Raw genomic sequence first — 16,715 nt, forward strand, 5'->3', positions numbered from 1 at the left:
GTGAACCAAAAAGGAAGTTTTTCCAACACTTCCCCCCGCACCCCCCTCAGTGACTGATGGTTTCTCTTCCAAATGAGTGGAACTTTTCAGAAATGCAATGGAAGGAATTGTTAAAGTTCCACCGTATCTGTTACCCTGGTTGAATCAGCCGTCGGTTGCAGTCTGCTGCTGATGATGAATCGCTCCTGGCAGTGACCCGGGCTGAAGTCTGGCAGCGACCCGAGATGTTTTTTTTCGGGTTGGGAGATGATATCACACACAGACACGGTATCACATGTTTTGCTCAGTAAACTGATAGGGGAGGAGTAGACATTGTGTCGCTTATTAACGGGGGAGCGGAGTGGTAACAGAGAAGAAGAGCACGCAAAAGAAACTCACAGCCTTACATAAGAACTGAAGACGGTAAGTTCACAAATGACTTCTCTCAATAACGGGGATAACGACCATGTTCGTGCCAGCTGGTAGTTGTGTCTAATGGAACAGGTGTTTGATGTTTCGTGGCTAGAAAGCTGAATGTGGTTGATTTGACCTTTCGTCAAAGGTTGATCGTTGTTATCTGGTCTCAAAGTGCTTTACAGCCAATCAGCTACCTTTTGATCCATAGTCACTGTTGTTACATGGTTAAACGCGACAGCCAATTTGTGCCCTGCAGGTTCCACAAAAGCAAATGAATAAACCGAGGGGGAAAAAATTCGGTATCGCCCTGTTTGGGGCGCAAACTTTTAAAAGTTGTAAAAATTAGCGCCAGGTGCTAATGCTTTTCAACTTTTAAAAAATTCGGTTTTACGCTCCAGGGAGGAAGTGGAGCATTAAATCAAGCGTTCAACTTCCTTCCTGGAGGGCAGCAGGCAGCAGGCGGGGCGGTAGGCGAGCAGCACTGCCGCGTTGGAAGGCTCCTTCCCTCCCGTAAAGGGAAGGGCCATCGCTGCAGGCTCTGCAAGAAACCAAATCCCCTGATTGCCGCCGCCACCTCCGATCGCCGCCAATCAGCCCCAAGCACTCTAACAGAGCGCAGGGCTGATCAAGTGCAGCACCTGAAAAATAGAATAAAAAGCACAGAGTCTTTGATGAAACATATTTCGCAATCCCTTTAACTGCCGCTCCCCACGCGGCCGACCACGGTGACGACGCCTCCTGCAGCTGCCGGCGTTGACGCCTAGCGATGCTGCAGGGGACAGAAACCACGTTTGCGTCCGGGGCAGTACCGGGGCGCTGCGCACCGGATGAAGTCACGATCTTCGGGGCGCAGGGTATCGTGGCGTTAGGGTTTACCGCCACCGCTAACCTGCAGGGGGACTTCATGGGCGTCAGTACTCTCGCCGCGCCCGGTCGCAAAGATGGTAGCGTCCCTTTAATGCCCCCCAGTGGCACTAACAGGAGGTGCAAAGGAGGTCAATTTCTCCCCTCAAAGTGTGTTGTTAGTAAATTCTGGTAGCCCATGATTCGGTGCTTTGATGGACTCTCACGCTGCCACAGAACATCAGAATGCAGGTTCACTTCTCAATCGCTGCACGGATGTCCTGATGTAATCTGGGATGTCAACAGATGCTAATTGATAGAAGTAGTGTAGAAGTTAATGTCCTGAGATAGAAACATAGAAGATAGGAGCAGGAGTAGGCCATTCGGCCTCTCGAGCCTGCTCCGCCATTCAATGAGATCATGGCTGATCATCCAAATTCAGTACCCTGTCCCTGCTTTCTCCCCATATCCCTTGATCCCTTTAGCCTTAAGAAATATATCCAACTCTTTCTTGAATATATTTAATGAATTGGCCTCAACTGCCTTCTGTGGTAGAGAATTCCACAGGTTCACCACTCTCTGGGTGAAGAAATTCCTTCTCATCTCTGTCCTAAATGGCTTACCCCTTTATCCTTAGACTGTGTCTCCTGGTTCTGGACTCCCCGACCATCGGGAACATCCTTCCTGCATCTCATCTGTCCAGTCCTGTCAGAATTTTATAAGTTTCAATGAGATCCCCTCTCATTCTTCTAAACTCCAGCGAGTATAAGCCCAATCGACCCAATCTCTCCTCATACGTCATTCCTGCCATCCCAGGTATCAGCCTGGTGAATCTTCGCTGCACTCCCTCCATGGCAAGAACATCCTTCCTCAGATAAGGCGACCAAAAAAAAAGATCAAAAGCACCTGTAGGTATCTCCCTTGGCCAGAGAATGAAATTACTCCCACGTCTCAGTGACTTTCACATTAATTTAACCATTCCAAGTTCGTGACAAGGTACATTTGTCAAAGATAATGATTAATGTAAGCAAAATATTCAGTCTGGTCAACTTTCGTCATAAACAAATAACTGGTTCCACAAGTTAGACTTTGACAAGTTTTTAAAAGTTGCTTAAACCTTACTTAACAGAAAGGCCTGGGGAAACGAACATGGATTTCTTACAGCAGGTTTATTTTTGTGTATGTGGTAATTAAAGTCAGGGTGGGAATACTGCAATTGGCTACAATTACACTTGCTGCATCTCTGATCTGGCTTCTAAGGTTGCGCACGTAATAAATAGAAGCCAATTGTAGGGCTCCAACCACGGTACCAACTAAGATCACCAATCTCAGCACAGACCCAGGGAGGGGAACCAAACTTGGGTACAAGGGTGTCCATAATTTGATGCAGTACTGATACTCTCTTTCAGGGTAAAAAATACTTGCATTTATATAGCGCCTTTCACAACCTCAGGATGTCCAGCACAACCTGGGATGGCAGGAATGACGTATGAGGAGAGATTGGGTCGATTGGGCTTATATTCGCTAGAGTTTAGAAGAATGAGAGGGATCTCATTGAAACTTATAAAATTCTCACAGGACTAGACATACTAGATGCAGGAAGGATGTTCCCGATGGTCGGGGAGTCCAGAACCAGGGGTCACAGTCTAAGGATAAGGGGTTAGCCATTTAGGACTGAGATGAGGAGGAATTTCTTCACCCAGAGAGTAGTGAACCTGTGGAATTCTCTACCACATAAGACAGTTGAGGCCAATTCATTAAATATATTCAAGAAGGAGTTAGATATATTTCTTAAGGCTAAAGGAGATCAAGGGATATGGGGAGAAAGCAGGGACAGGGTACTGAATTTGGATGATCAGCCATGATCGCATTGAATGGCGGAGCAGGCTCCAGGGGCCGAATGGCCGACTCCTGCTCCTATCTTCTATGTTTCTATGTTTCTGTTTCTATGTTTCTATGTTTCTATGTCCCAAAGTGCTTTACAGCCAATGAAATACTTTTGAAGTGTAGTCACTGTTGTACTGTAGGAAACGCAGCAGCTAATTTGCGCACAGCAAGCTCCCACAAACAACACTGAGATAAATGACCAGATAAACCCCCCTGCGAATAGTGACCGTGGGATCTTTTACGTCCACCTGAGAGAGTAGACGGGGCCTCGGTTTAATGTCTGATCTGAAAGACGGCACCTCTGGCAGTGCAGCACTCCCTCAGCACTGCACTGGAGGGTCAGCCTGGATTTAGTGCTGGAGTCTCTGGAGTGGGACAGAGTACCACAAGGATGGGTGGTGTGAGAAATGAAAAGTAGCTTGAGGCTGCTTCTCTGAAGGTTAGGGTAAGTTACACTGTTGTGAAACACAGCACAAATTCACCATTCAATACTAGTGTGGCTTTGCTCTTTTCTGAAAATCTTTGTGGCTACGCAGATGTTCTGTTACGGTAAGTACCGGCCCAGATTTCTATTGCTGTGTTCCTTCAAGGGGGTTACTATCTGCATCTGCAGCAACTTCAACTATTGGCATGCCAAGTCCAACAAGAGACAGTCCTTGGGTAGCAAAACATACATTCAACATCAAAAGCCTGTGCCATGAACCTCACAGTTAATGTGTTGGTTATAATAAAGGATGCATGCACTGAATAATCTGATATTGATAGTTTGGTCCATTAATTCCTGGCGTAAGCCTGCTCAGGAGGAGGTCTGGACCTAAGGACACAGGTTAATGTCCTCATCGATCTTCACAGCGGTGGAAGGACAAGACAAATGGATCCCATCTCCTCCTGCTTTAATTACTGTTACTGCTATCCGATAGCAGGGCAGCAATGGCAGGCTTGATGGAGTATCTCGTACCCCTCTGTCCTCTTCTCCTGTCTGTGGGTGTGAGTGACTGATAAAGGGGAAAATGAGAGAAGAAGAAAATATATAGAGGTAGAGGTGAGCTGAAGGGGCTCGATGCCGATTTTTCCACTAGGCTCACGGGAATCAGATACTCTTCCAGGATTTGGACCCTCCTCTATCCCAGTAAGACACAATGCCACCGTGCATTAAAACATTTTGAAAACAGTTCTAAAAACCATTGTTGTCGTGTGACTTTGGCTCAAGGCATGTGAACCATGTGTCAGTGGAGAGGGAAGCCTCTGCATGGTGAGCACATGCTGTCATTTAGAGGGCCAGATACAGAGAAACCAGAAACCTCAACATCAGAGCCGGGCCACTTAGGAGTGAAATCAGGAAGCATTTAGCCACACAAAGTTTAGTGGAAATCTGGAACTCTGTCCCCCCAAAAGGCTGGGGATGCTGAGTCACCTGAACTTTACAAGACTGAGAGCGATAGATTTTTGTTAGGTTAGGGTATCAAGAGATATGGAGCAAAGACAGGGAAATGGAGTTGAGGTGTAGCTCAGCCCTGATCTAATAGAATGGCAGAACAGGCTCGAGGGGCTGAACGGCCAACTCCAGTCCTTATGCTCCTTCCTGTGACTACCACTCCCCCGTTAAGAGAGTCAGATTTGATAGAATCAAATAACTGACAAAGGAGAGTGTGATAAATCCATGTAGTGAGACAAGGACTCGAAGAGGCGATATCATAGAATTAGCACGAGTACTTTATTAACAAACAGAGTAACAAACATCATGCCTGCATCCTGGCATTTCACCTTTTGCAGACCTTGACAGGAAGCAAACCTCTGACCTTAACAGGAAGCAAACCTCTGACCTTAGCAGCAGCATTGGCTACAGCACCACCTGGTGGATAACCTTAATCATAACATCCCAGATTACTATAGAGAGGTAGTGGGTCTTTGTAAACTTATATAACAGTGCAAATAAAAATGTGTGCATGTACTTTTGTTAATAAACAAAATCAATTAAAAACCAGGACAAGTGTCCCTCTAGTTACATGACACTCTGGTTGACACTGAGCGCACAACGTGCAGTGGAACATAAATTGCCCACTTCACGTGTCATTTTAGGTTTTTATTATGAAGATGGAACTCATATTTTTGAGACCATTCTCTTTTCTCCCCTTCCTGTTTCTAATGGCCTCCTTGCACTGTGCACCTTCCAGACCCATGAGGGAAGGCAGGCAATCTGCTCCTAGATCTTGATCTATTCTGAAACTCACCGCAGGGTATGTATAAAACAGCAGCCCACGGCAACTCGCTCTTGCACCCTGTGGGGAAACAACTAGATTGTCTCCACTCATTACGCCCATATGATGATAAGGCTCGGACTGGATAATCATCAAGTGGTGACTCAGAGCCTCTAATCTATTTTCCATGGTCTGTGTTGCCGATCATTAATGGCTCAATGCACTATGCTACTGTCCAATCCATTATATTTTTCTTTTTAAAAAAGTCCAGTTCAGTTCACCTTTGTCTGATTAAATACAGTTTGGTAAAAAACAAACTCCCTCCTAAAGAAAAAGCAAAGAGCAAAGTAAAAAGAACTCCCTCCCTAACAGCACTGTGGGAGCACCTTCACCACACGGACTGCAGCGGTTCAAGAAGGCGGCTCACCACCACCTTCTCGAGGGCAATTAGGGATGGGCAATAAATGCCGGCCTTGCCAGCGACGCCCACATCCCGTGAACGAATTTTTAAAAAATTGGATTTGTCCAGTGTGCTAAATCTCATGCTGTTGTTCATTATTGCCTCAAAATGGTGAGATTCCCAGCGACTGTCTGCATGTGAAGTATCCATTTCAAGATGAAGGTATGCTTATTTATAAATGTGAGACAGGATTGGGGCTTGAATGCAAAGCACATGTTTCATCATTTAGAGAGACTGCCAAGTGTGGGAAAGCTCCCTAATTCTGCTCCGATACACCAGTAGATCACACAGTCTTTAGCTCAGGAGAGCTGATGTAGACAGTTTTCATTTGAAATCATCAAAGCACTAACACTTCAGATGGAAATGTCAAGTTGGGAAGCTCCAAATGACTTCTTATGGAGCTACTGGCAAAAGAACCAGAGGCGACATGAGGAAAAATCTTTCTACGCAACGAGTGGTTAGGATCTGGAATGCACTGCCTGAAAGGGCGGTGGAGGCAGGCTCAATCGCAGCTTTTAAAAGGGAATCGGATAAGTACCTGAAGGAAAAAATTTTGCAAAGCTACGGGGAAAGGGCGGGGAAGTGGGATTAGCTGAAGTGCTTTTGCAGAGAGCTGGCACGGGCTTGATGGGCCGAATGGCCTCTATCTGTACTGTAACCATTCTCTGATTCTATACTGTTAGCTCTAAGTGATATTCTTGTTGGCTTTGGTACCCTCATATCGATGAAAAACAACTCCGAATTGCACTCCTCTTTAGCTTCTTGTTAAAGTAATTTCTTTGGCACTTCTCCCTTCCACAAGTTGAATGAACGGTGGCATGCTATCGCCATTGGACATAGCCTAATGTGGAAGCATTAAGAAGGCAGTTACGTGGCAGCAAACAAACATATATTCCTCTAGGGCATAAAAACCCAAAAGGAAAAGTCATCCAACCATGGCTAACAAAAGAAATTAAAGCTAATATTAAGTCAAAGGAGGAAGCTTATAAAGTTGCCAGAAAAAGCGGTCAGCCTGAGGATTGGGGTCTTTGAGCAAAGGGGGACCAAGAAATTGATAAAGAAAGGGAAAATGGAATATGAGCACAAACTAACAAAAAATATAAAAATGGATTGTAAAAGCTTCTATAGGTATGTGAAAAGGAAAAGACTGGCAAAGGTAAATGTAGGTCCTTTACAGTCAGAGATGGGAGAATTTATAATGGGGAATGAGGAAATGGCGGAGAAATTAAATAAATACTTTGTTTCTGTCTTCACGGAGGATGACACAAAAAACCTCCCAGAAATACGAGAAAACCAAGGGTGTGACGAGAATGAGGATCTTAAAGAAATTATTATTAGTAAAGAAACAGTACTAGCAAAATTAATGGGACTAAAAGTCAATAAATCCCAAGCACCGGATGACCTACATCCTAGGGTTTTGAAAGAGGTGGCCATTGGAATAGTGGACGCATTGTGTAAGAGTCATGAAAGTTTAAGAAAGAAAATACTTTAAAATATTGGTTAAATAGTATAATACAGTTAATTTACCTGGCTGACTTATTGTATTGAGAAACCCCCTATTTTCTTGTTCCAATAGTATAGTCTGAGATACCCCCTTTATTCTTGCTACAATGGTACAGTCCTTAAGCTTGTCACATGGTATCCAGCCATTTTACAGAAAAAGCACCATGAGGCTGGAGGAGGCAGAAGCTTTGAGGGCTGGAGCAATACAGTTTTTGACCGTGTTCGTTTAAACGTGTTTTGCTTTGTAATTCTGTTTGTAAGGTGTTACAGTAAACAGTTTAAAGACAAAGTTATGGTTTGGAACATTTTATTTCGACACGCATCTACTCGTTGCTAAAGTCTCAAAGCTCAGTGGCTGCATGTTTGGAAATTACGAAGCACCACTACATTAGTCAAAAACTAGCTCCCTAAGAAGGAAAGGACGGAATTGTCGGCGAACGTATACAGGAATGGTCACGGAGCCAGACGGCAATATAAGAAAGCAAAGGTACAGTGACTGTTACTTGCCTTGTTCATTCTATTGAGAAGCTAAATAAGAGGTGCGGGTAAAATGGATGAGGCCTTATGGAGCCGTGAGGAGCTTCCCCAGGCTGTACGAAGGATTGTTGGCCAAAAGAGGGAAGTAAAGCTCACCCCAAAGGCAATGGAAGAGAAGTTAAATAGAAGCATAGGTGCAAGGAGGGCTAAATTAGCTCAGATAACTGGAAAAATGAAGATAATTGATTGTCTCATGGAAGATAATGCTAATATTAAGAAAGTTGAAGACATAATGCATTATGATTTCTCCAAGTTGTATGAAGAATTTACTGTACTCAATGAAGATGTATTAGCACTTCTGTCTGAAGAAGAGTGAAATGCTGATCAGCACAACTGGTTTGATCTTAAATCATCCAGCATTAAGGACTATGTCAAGGCCGCAGAACAGTGGATGTTAAAGATTCATCAAGATGCTGATACAGCAGAGAAAGATAAAGATGACGATGAAGTCAGACCAGATGATAGCATTTCAGAGACTTCAGCCAGACTGAGCAAAAATCGAAAAGAAGGTAGCTCTGTTTCTGGACACAGGTCAGTCGCTTCTACCACATGCTCGTCGCGACGCATGAGAGAGGAGGTTGAACGAGCAGCGTTGATGGCACGCGCAGCATCTTTAATGGAGAAGCAAGCTCTTGAACGGGAAGAGGCCCAACTGCAGGCCCAAGAGGCCCAACTGTAGGCCCAACAGGCCCAAGTGCAGGCAAAGAAAGAACAGCTGGAGCTAAAAACAGCTATTGCGGTCTCAGATGCCAAGTTGAGTGTGTATGAAGATTATGAAGGCTCACAGGATGGCATGAACGAATACTGCCAGTCAATGTTGTCACACAGAGTTGGATCCAGGGCACCTTCAAGAGTTAAAAGAGAGTCTGAAGGCCATCTCCTGGCATTACAGCGTGGAAGAGAGGCCTCTCCACTGACAGGAGCACGTGATGCTACCCCGGACGTCAGACTGTCTAGACTAGACCCTGCTGATGACCACCAGAGGCCTGAAGACACAGGGAGAAGCCTATACCGAGTGATGCAATGTCAGAACGAAATTACAGAGATGCTTGTAAAACAACAGAATCTGTTTCGACTCCCTCAAAGAGACATACCAGTGTTCCAAGGCGACCCACTCAAGTATAAGCCCTTCATCAGATCCTTCGAACAAGCCATTGACTCCAAAACAGAGAGCAGCAGTGATAAGTTGTACTACCTGGGACAGTACACCAGTGGTAAACCACAAGACCTGGTCAGAAGCTGTGAACACATGAGACCGGACCGGGGATACATAGAAGCCAGGAAGTTGCTGCAGGAGCACTATGGTAACGAGCTGAAGATAGTCACTGCATATATTGAAAAGGCTATCAAGTGGCCACAGGTCAGATCGGAGGACGGGGAGGCATTGAACACATATGTTCTTTTTCTCATAGGATGTCGCAACACCATGGAGGATGTTGAATTCATGGAAGAGATGGACAATCCTACGAATATGAGAATCATCATCTCTAAGCTTCCTTACAGGATGAGAGAACAATGGAGAGGAAAAGCCTTTAAGATAATGGAGAGACGGAAAAGTAGAGCCATGTTTGCAGACTTAGTGAATTTCATAGACAAACAGGCTAAAGTTGCTATGGACCCATTGTTTGGAAACATCAAGGATGTCAGCCCAACTATTGATGGAAGACTGAAAGCCAAGCCTGCTGAATCAAAGACTCTCCGGAAAGGTGGTTCCAAGGGAAGCAGCTTTGCAACTATCGTCACTCAAGCTGGGGAAGAAAGGTCTCAGAACTCATCTCCCAAAAAGTGCAGCACAGTGACGCCTGCTAATGCCTTTCAGAAGCCATGTTTATTCTGCCAGAAGAATCACACATTGGATTTCTGCAGTGACATCAAAGCACAGCCACATAAAGACAGAATCGAATTTCTGAAGTACAATGGCCTATGTTTTGGATGTCTCTCTCAGGGGCACCTGAGTAGAAACTGTAAGCAAAGAACAACATGCAGAGAGTGCACTCGGAAACATCCCAGTCTGCTGCATATCCACAAAGAAGAACAAGTCTCTAAGAAGAGTGAAGAAAACAATACCGACGAGAAGGTTCTTTCAAGTGCTCTGGTGTCGCTAGAACCAGAGACTTGTGGATTCACTGGGGCCGGTGACAGTGATTGTATTCTTGCCATCGTACCTGTAAAGATCAAGTCTAAGAGGAGTGAGAAGTTTGTGGAGACTTACGCCTTCATGGATCCAGGTAGTTCAGCAACGTTCTGCACAGAAACACTCATGCGACAGCTGAACGTTAGAGGCAGAAGAACAGAAATCCTATTACGCACCATGGGTCATGAGAAGTCAATGCAAAGTTATATCCTGTCAGACTTAGAAGTGTGTGGACTCAAAGAGAAGGACTTCATAGACCTGCCTAATGTTTTCACACAGAGGGAGATTCCTGTTAAAATAGGGAACTTAGCCCTGCAGAAGGATGTGGAGAGATGGCCTTACCTGGAAAAGGTGCGTCTCCCATACAGTGAAGCAGAAATTGGCCTATTAATTGGAACCAATGCCTACAAAACTATGGAGCCATGGCAGGTGATAAACAGCAAGGATGACGGACCCTACGCCGTCAGGACAGCCCTTGGATGGGTAGTCAATGGACCGGTAAGGAGAGATGATGGCAACAAGTCGAACAAGGAGGAACGACAAAATGTCACAGTTAATCGCATCTCTATCGCAAGCATTGAAGAGCTGTTGATACAGCAGTTCAACGCAGACTTCTCAGAACGCAGCTGTGAGGAAAAGACCGAGATGTCACAAGAAGACCATCAGTTCATGGATTTGATGACAAGGTCTACACAGTTCATTGATGGCCACTATCACATTGGGTTGCCACTGAGAAGACAGACCGCGAAGATGCCGAACAACCGCTGCATAGCAGAGCAGCGCGCCATCAGTCTAAAGAGAAAGCTGAACAAGAACCCCGACTTTCACGAAGACTACAAAGGCTTCATGAGAAACATCATAGCGAAAGGCTATGCTGTAAAAGTGCCCGAGGAACAGTTGAACAGAGACGATGGAAGGGTCTGGTACATTCCTCATCACGGTGTGTATCACCCAAAGAAGAAAAAGATCCGTGTAGTGTTTGACTGCGCCACCTCATTCAGAGGAACTTCACTGAATGACCAGCTGCTTCAAGGTCCTGCTCTTACTAATACCCTCATTGGCGTCTTGATGAGGTTTAGACAAGAGCTCGTTGCCATGATGGCAGATATAGAATCAATGTTCTACCAAGTCAGAGTCCCTGATGAAGATGCTGATCTTCTGCGTTTCCTTTGGTGGCCAGATGGCGACGTTAGTCAAGCTATGGTGGAATGTAGAATGGCTGTACACTTGTTCGGAGCCACATCATCTCCCAGCTGTGCAAGCTACGCTCGCAGAAAAGCTGCAGAAGATGGCAAAGGCAAAGCACCATCAGAGGCTGTGGAGACAATCTTCAGAAACTTTTACATCGATGACTGTCTGAAGTCCGTGTCAACAGAAGACGATGCTATTGCACTGTCAAGAGACCTTAGAACTCTGTGTTCGAATGGAGGATTCCATCTGACTAAGTGGATAAGCAACAGCAGAGCAGTTCTAGCTTCTATCCCAGAAAAGGAAAGAGCCACTGAAGTCAAAGATCTGGACCTGAGCCACGATGTCCTTCCTATCGAGAGAGCTCTTGGTGTACAATGTTGCATTGAGTCAGACACGTTCAACTTCAGAATAATGGTGAACGAAAGACCATCCACAAGACGAGGGATTCTCTCCGTGGTCAGTTCCATCTACGACCCTCTTGGATTCCTGGCACCACTCATTCTGCCGGTGAAGCTGATCCTACGAGAGCTGTGTAGAGACAAGAGAGGCTGGGATGAAGATATCCCAGAAGGTCAAGCTCAGAGATGGCTCAGATGGTTGACAGATTTGCAACAACTTTCTAGCTTCAACGTCAGTAGATGCATCAAGCCTGTGCATTTTGAAGTTACAAAGACGGCTCAACTACATCATTTCTCGGACGCCAGTGAGGACGGCTATGGCACGGCTACTTACCTCTTGCTGACAAATCAACAGGGCCAGAAACATTGTGCCTTCCTCATGGGGAAATCCAGGGTGGCTCCGCTGAAGCAGGTCACCATCCCGAGACTGGAGTTGACGGCAGCGGTTGTTGCAGTTAAAGTTGACAAGGTGATGCGGAAAGAGTTACAGCTCCCACTAGAAGAATCTGTCTTCTGGACGGATAACACTACAGTGCTGAAGTATATAGAGAATGAGAAGATACGCTTCAAGACCTTCGTAGCAAACAGAATCTCATCCATTAGAGAAGCTACACAACCATCTCAATGGAGGTATGTAAACACCTCATTAAACCCAGCAGATCAAGCCTCACGGGGATTGAAGGCTGAAAACTTCATGAGCAGCGAAACTTGGATACAAGGCCCAAGTTATCTGCTGGAAACAGAGAGATCATGGCCAGAAAGACCAGATAGGCCAAGTCAGATTGCTGAAGACGACGTCGAAGTCAAGAGATCAGTCACAGCAAATCTCATAACTACAAAAGAGAACTTTGACACAGTGAACAAGCTTGTTAACCATTTCTCAGGATGGCACCAGTTGAGGAAAGCAGTTGCATGGTTTCTAAGGTTGAAAGAGTTGCTGCTACACCTGAGCGGTAAGAGAAAAAAGTATCGAGCCACTATCCGTCAGTCTGAAAGTAACCCTGATAAGCAGAGAATGCTTCTAAAGCAGTATATGCACCAGCACAAAACCACATTGGGTAAGAATTCATTGACCGTGGAGGATTTGGCCAAGGCTGAGATGGAGATAGTTTGCTTCAGCCAAAGACAAAGATATCCAGAAGAAATCGAAGCTTTACAGCGAAATACTCCAATCAAGAAAGGTAGTCATATCTACAAGCTGGACCCTACACTGCAAGATGGAGTACTGAGGGTGGGAGGGCGACTAAACAAATCTGCTATGCCAGAGGAGGCCAAGCGTCCTGCTATCCTTTCTAAGGACCTCCGGGTTGCTGCTACTCATTCTTCAGCATATACACCAGAGTATTGGACACAGTGGGAGGAACCACGTGCTTGCGAAGTTAAGACAAAGATACTGGATTCCAGGAGCTAATTCTGTAATAAGAAAAATACTCTCTGAATGCATTGCTTGCAGATGGTTACACGACCCTGGAAAGACTGATCACAAAGCTCTGCCTGCTACAAGAAGCAGCGTGAAAGGTTCCTGAACAAAAAAAAGTGGACATTTATATTGTAAATATGTTGAACTCATTAGTTTATGACTCTTAAGAATGTTTGAGTAATTGATATGCTTCATGTGCCTAGTCAATTAGGGGCGGGAATGTAAGAGTCATGAAAGTTTAAGAAAGAAAATACTTTAAAATATTGGTTAAATAGTATAATACAATTAATTTACCTGGCTGACTTATTGTATTGAGAAACCCCCTATTTTCTTGTTCCAATAGTATAGTCTGAGATACCCCCTTTATTCTTGCTACAATGGTACAGTCCTTAAGCTTGTCACATGGTATCCAGCCATTTTACAGAAAAAGCACCACGAGGCTGGAGGAGGCAGAAGCTTTGAGGGCTGGAGCAATACAGTTTTTGACCGTGTTCATTTAAACGTGTTTTGCTTTGTAATTCTGTTTGTAAGGTGTTACAGTAAACAGTTTAAAGACAAAGTTATGGTTTGGAACATTTTATTTCGACACGCGTCTACTCGTTGCTAAAGTCTCAAAGCTCAATGGCTGCATGTTTGGAAATTACGAAGCGCCACTACACATTGGTTGTCTACTTCCAAAATTCTATAGATTCTGGAACGTTTCCTGCAGCTTGGAGGATAGCAAATGTAACCCCGCTATTTAAGAAAGGAGGGAGAGAGAAAATGGGGAACTACAGACCTGTTAGCCTCACATCAGTAGTTGGGAAAATGCTGGAATCTATTATAAAGGATACAATAACTGGGCACTTGGAAACTAATAGTAAGAATGGGCAGAGTCAACATGGATTTATGAAAGGAAAATCCTGTTTGACAAACCTATTGGAGTTCTTTGAGGATGTAACTAGTGGAGTAGACAAAGGGGAACCGGTAGATGTGGTGTATCTGGATTTTCAGAAGGCCTTCGATAAGGTCCCACACAAGAGGTTGGTGAACAAAATTATGGCACATGGAATTGACGCTAATATACTAGCCTGGATTGAGAATTGGTTAACAGACAGAAAACAAAGAGTAGGGATAAACGGGTCTTTTTCAGGATGGCAGGCTGTGACTAGTAGGGTACCGCAAGGATCGGTGCTTGGGCCCCAGCTATTCACAATCTATATCAATGATTTGGATGAGGAGACTAAATGTAACATTTCCAAATTTGCTGATGATACAAAGCTAGGTGGCAGTGTCAGTTGTGAAGAGGATGTGAAGAGGCTTCAAGGGGATCTCGACAGGCTCAGTGAGTGGGGAAGAACATGGCAGATGGAATATAATGTGGATAAATGTGAAGTTATCCACTTTGTAGAAAAAACAGAAAGGCAGAGTATTTCCTAAATGGTGAAAGACTGGGGAATGCAGATGCTCAAAGGGACCTGGGTGTCCTTGTACATGAGTCACTGAAAGTGAATGTGCAGGTGCAGCAAGCCATTAGGAAGGCAAATGGTATGCTCGTCTTCATTACAAGAGAATTTGAGTACAGGAATAAAGAAGTCTTATCCAATTATATAGGGCCTTGGTGAGACCACACCTGGAGTACTGTGTACAATTTTGGTCTCCTTACCTAAGGAAGGATATACTTGCCATAGAGGGAGTGCAACAAAGGTTCACGAGATTGATTCCTGGGATGGCGGGACTGTCGTATGAGAAGAGATTGAGTAAACTAGGCCTGTATTCTCTTGAATTCAGAAGAATGAGAGGGGATCTCATTGAAGCATACAAAATTATTACAGGGCTTGATAGGGTGGATGCTGGGAGAATGTTTCCCTTGTCTGGGGAGTGTAGAACCAGGGGCCACAGCCTCAGGATAAAGGGTAGGCCATTCAGGACTGAGATGAGAAGAAATTTCTTCACACAGAGGGTGGTGAATCTTTGGAATTCTCTACCCCAGAGGGCTGTGGAGGTTCAGTCATTGGGTATATTCAAAACAGAAGTCGATAGATTTCTGACTAGTAAGGGCATCAAGGAATGTGGCGATAGGGCCGGTGAATGGAGTTGAGGGAGAAGATCAGCCATGATCTCATTGAATGGCGGGGCAGGCTCAAAGGGCCGAATGGCCTACTCCTGCTCCTATTTCTTATGTTCTTAAGCACAGTCACTGCTTTATATTTGTTCGCGAGATGTGGGCAATGCTGGCAAAGCCCCATTTATTGGCCTGAGACAGTGGCAGTGAACCATTCCCTTGAACTGCTGCAGTCCTTGTGCTGGTGCTGCACCCACAATAGTGATAGGGAATTCCAGGATTTTGACCTCGCGACAATGAAGGAACAAGTTCGGATGGTGTGCGACTTGGAAGGGGACTTGTAGGTGGCAGTGCTCCCTCGATCTTGTCGCTCTTGGTCGTAAAGGTGGCTGGGCTGGGAGATATTGTCAAAGTAGGCTTGGTGCATTGTTACAGTGCATCTTGTAGCTAGCACATGCTACAGCGACAGTGTGCACTGTCTGCAGGAATGAAAGCCATATCCCTCCATTGTCATGCATTAGTGATGCTAAAAATAAATACTTGTATTAACTGTAGATTTTATGTTTGGTGAATTTTGGTGATGTTGGTTGAACCAGGACACCAGGAAAACTCTATTCTTCTTCAAGAAGATCGAGAGAGAGAGAGAGAGAGAGAGAGAGAGTACCCAGCAACAGTGATGTCATTTCAGGACAGATTTATTTACTAAACTCTGCCACTGTGGCTCTGTTGGGTAATCTTAGAGGGAGAAATGAAGTTGAAATCGGGAATAAAAACAGAAAATGCTAGAAGCACTCAGCAGGCCAGGCAGCATCCGTGGAGAGAGAAACAGAGTTAACGTTTCAGGTCTGTGACCCTTCGTCAGAACTGGAAAAAGTTAGGGATGTAACAGGTTTTAAACAGGTGCAGAGACAGGGAAAGGGGAGGGGGGAGGGGAGGAAGGAACTAAAGGGACGGTCTGTGCTAGAATGGAAGGCAGGAGAGATTAAATGCTGCAAATGGGGATGGCAGAATCATCAACAGCTGCTGCCTGAAAAATGAGGGCAGGGGTTATCGTCTGAAATTGTTGAACTCAATGTTGAGTTGGGGAAGTTGCCATGCAATTAACTTTCAGCCTTTTTATTAGTTCAGGGAATAATATTGTACCTCAGGATGAACCAGGGCCATGTGTCCATCAATAACAGATTACACATTATATCCGGGGCTAAAGACAGGGTAACTGAGCAGACACCACAGGGAGCTGGTAATCAGAAGATAGCAGTTTCAGACGGGGTTAGAATGATCCTCCTAGAGGGGGCAATGTACCGGAGCTGGGAAGAAGCGATTTATACCTCGACCAATAACCAAATGGGATCGGACATTTTTTTAAATTATTCGTTTACGGGATGTGGGCGTCGCTGACAAGGCCAGCATTTATTGCCCATCTCTAATTGCCCTTGAGAAGGTGGTGGTGAGCCGCCGCCTTGAATCGCTGCAGTCCGTGTGGTGAAGGTGCTCCCACAGTGCTGCTTGGGAGGGAGTTCCAGGATTTTGACCCAGCGACGATGAAGGAGCGGCGATATACTTCTAAGTCAGGATGATGTGTGACTTGGAGGGGAACTTGGAGGTGGTGGTGTTCCCATGCACCTGCTGCCCTTGTCCTTCTAGGTGGTAGAGGACGCGGGTTTGGGAGGTGCTGCCGAAGAAGCCTTGGCGAGTTGCTGCAGT

The 16,715-nt window shown here is 45.2% G+C and overlaps 1 protein-coding gene across 2 annotated transcripts in view; it reads left to right on the forward strand.

Annotated features, from left to right (window-relative positions):
* Positions 1 to 285: 285 nt before the first annotated feature.
* The window catches only part of LOC147098587 (dual specificity protein phosphatase 13B-like), a 33,572-nt gene continuing 17,142 nt past the window's right edge, over positions 286 to 16,715 (forward strand). Inside the window, exon 1 of one of the 2 annotated variants that reach the window (XM_085970449.1) lies at positions 286 to 402. The gene's annotated coding sequence lies outside the window, so the exon portion shown is untranslated. Of the gene's footprint in view, positions 403 to 5,905; positions 5,947 to 16,715 lie in introns of those variants that run through there. The other variant, XM_085970450.1, reaches the window with a different exon arrangement.

Source organism: Somniosus microcephalus, chromosome 29 (assembly GCF_052327205.1).
Source record: "Somniosus microcephalus isolate GS21.2 chromosome 29, FLI_Smic_1.0, whole genome shotgun sequence".
NCBI lineage: Eukaryota > Metazoa > Chordata > Chondrichthyes > Squaliformes > Somniosidae > Somniosus > Somniosus microcephalus.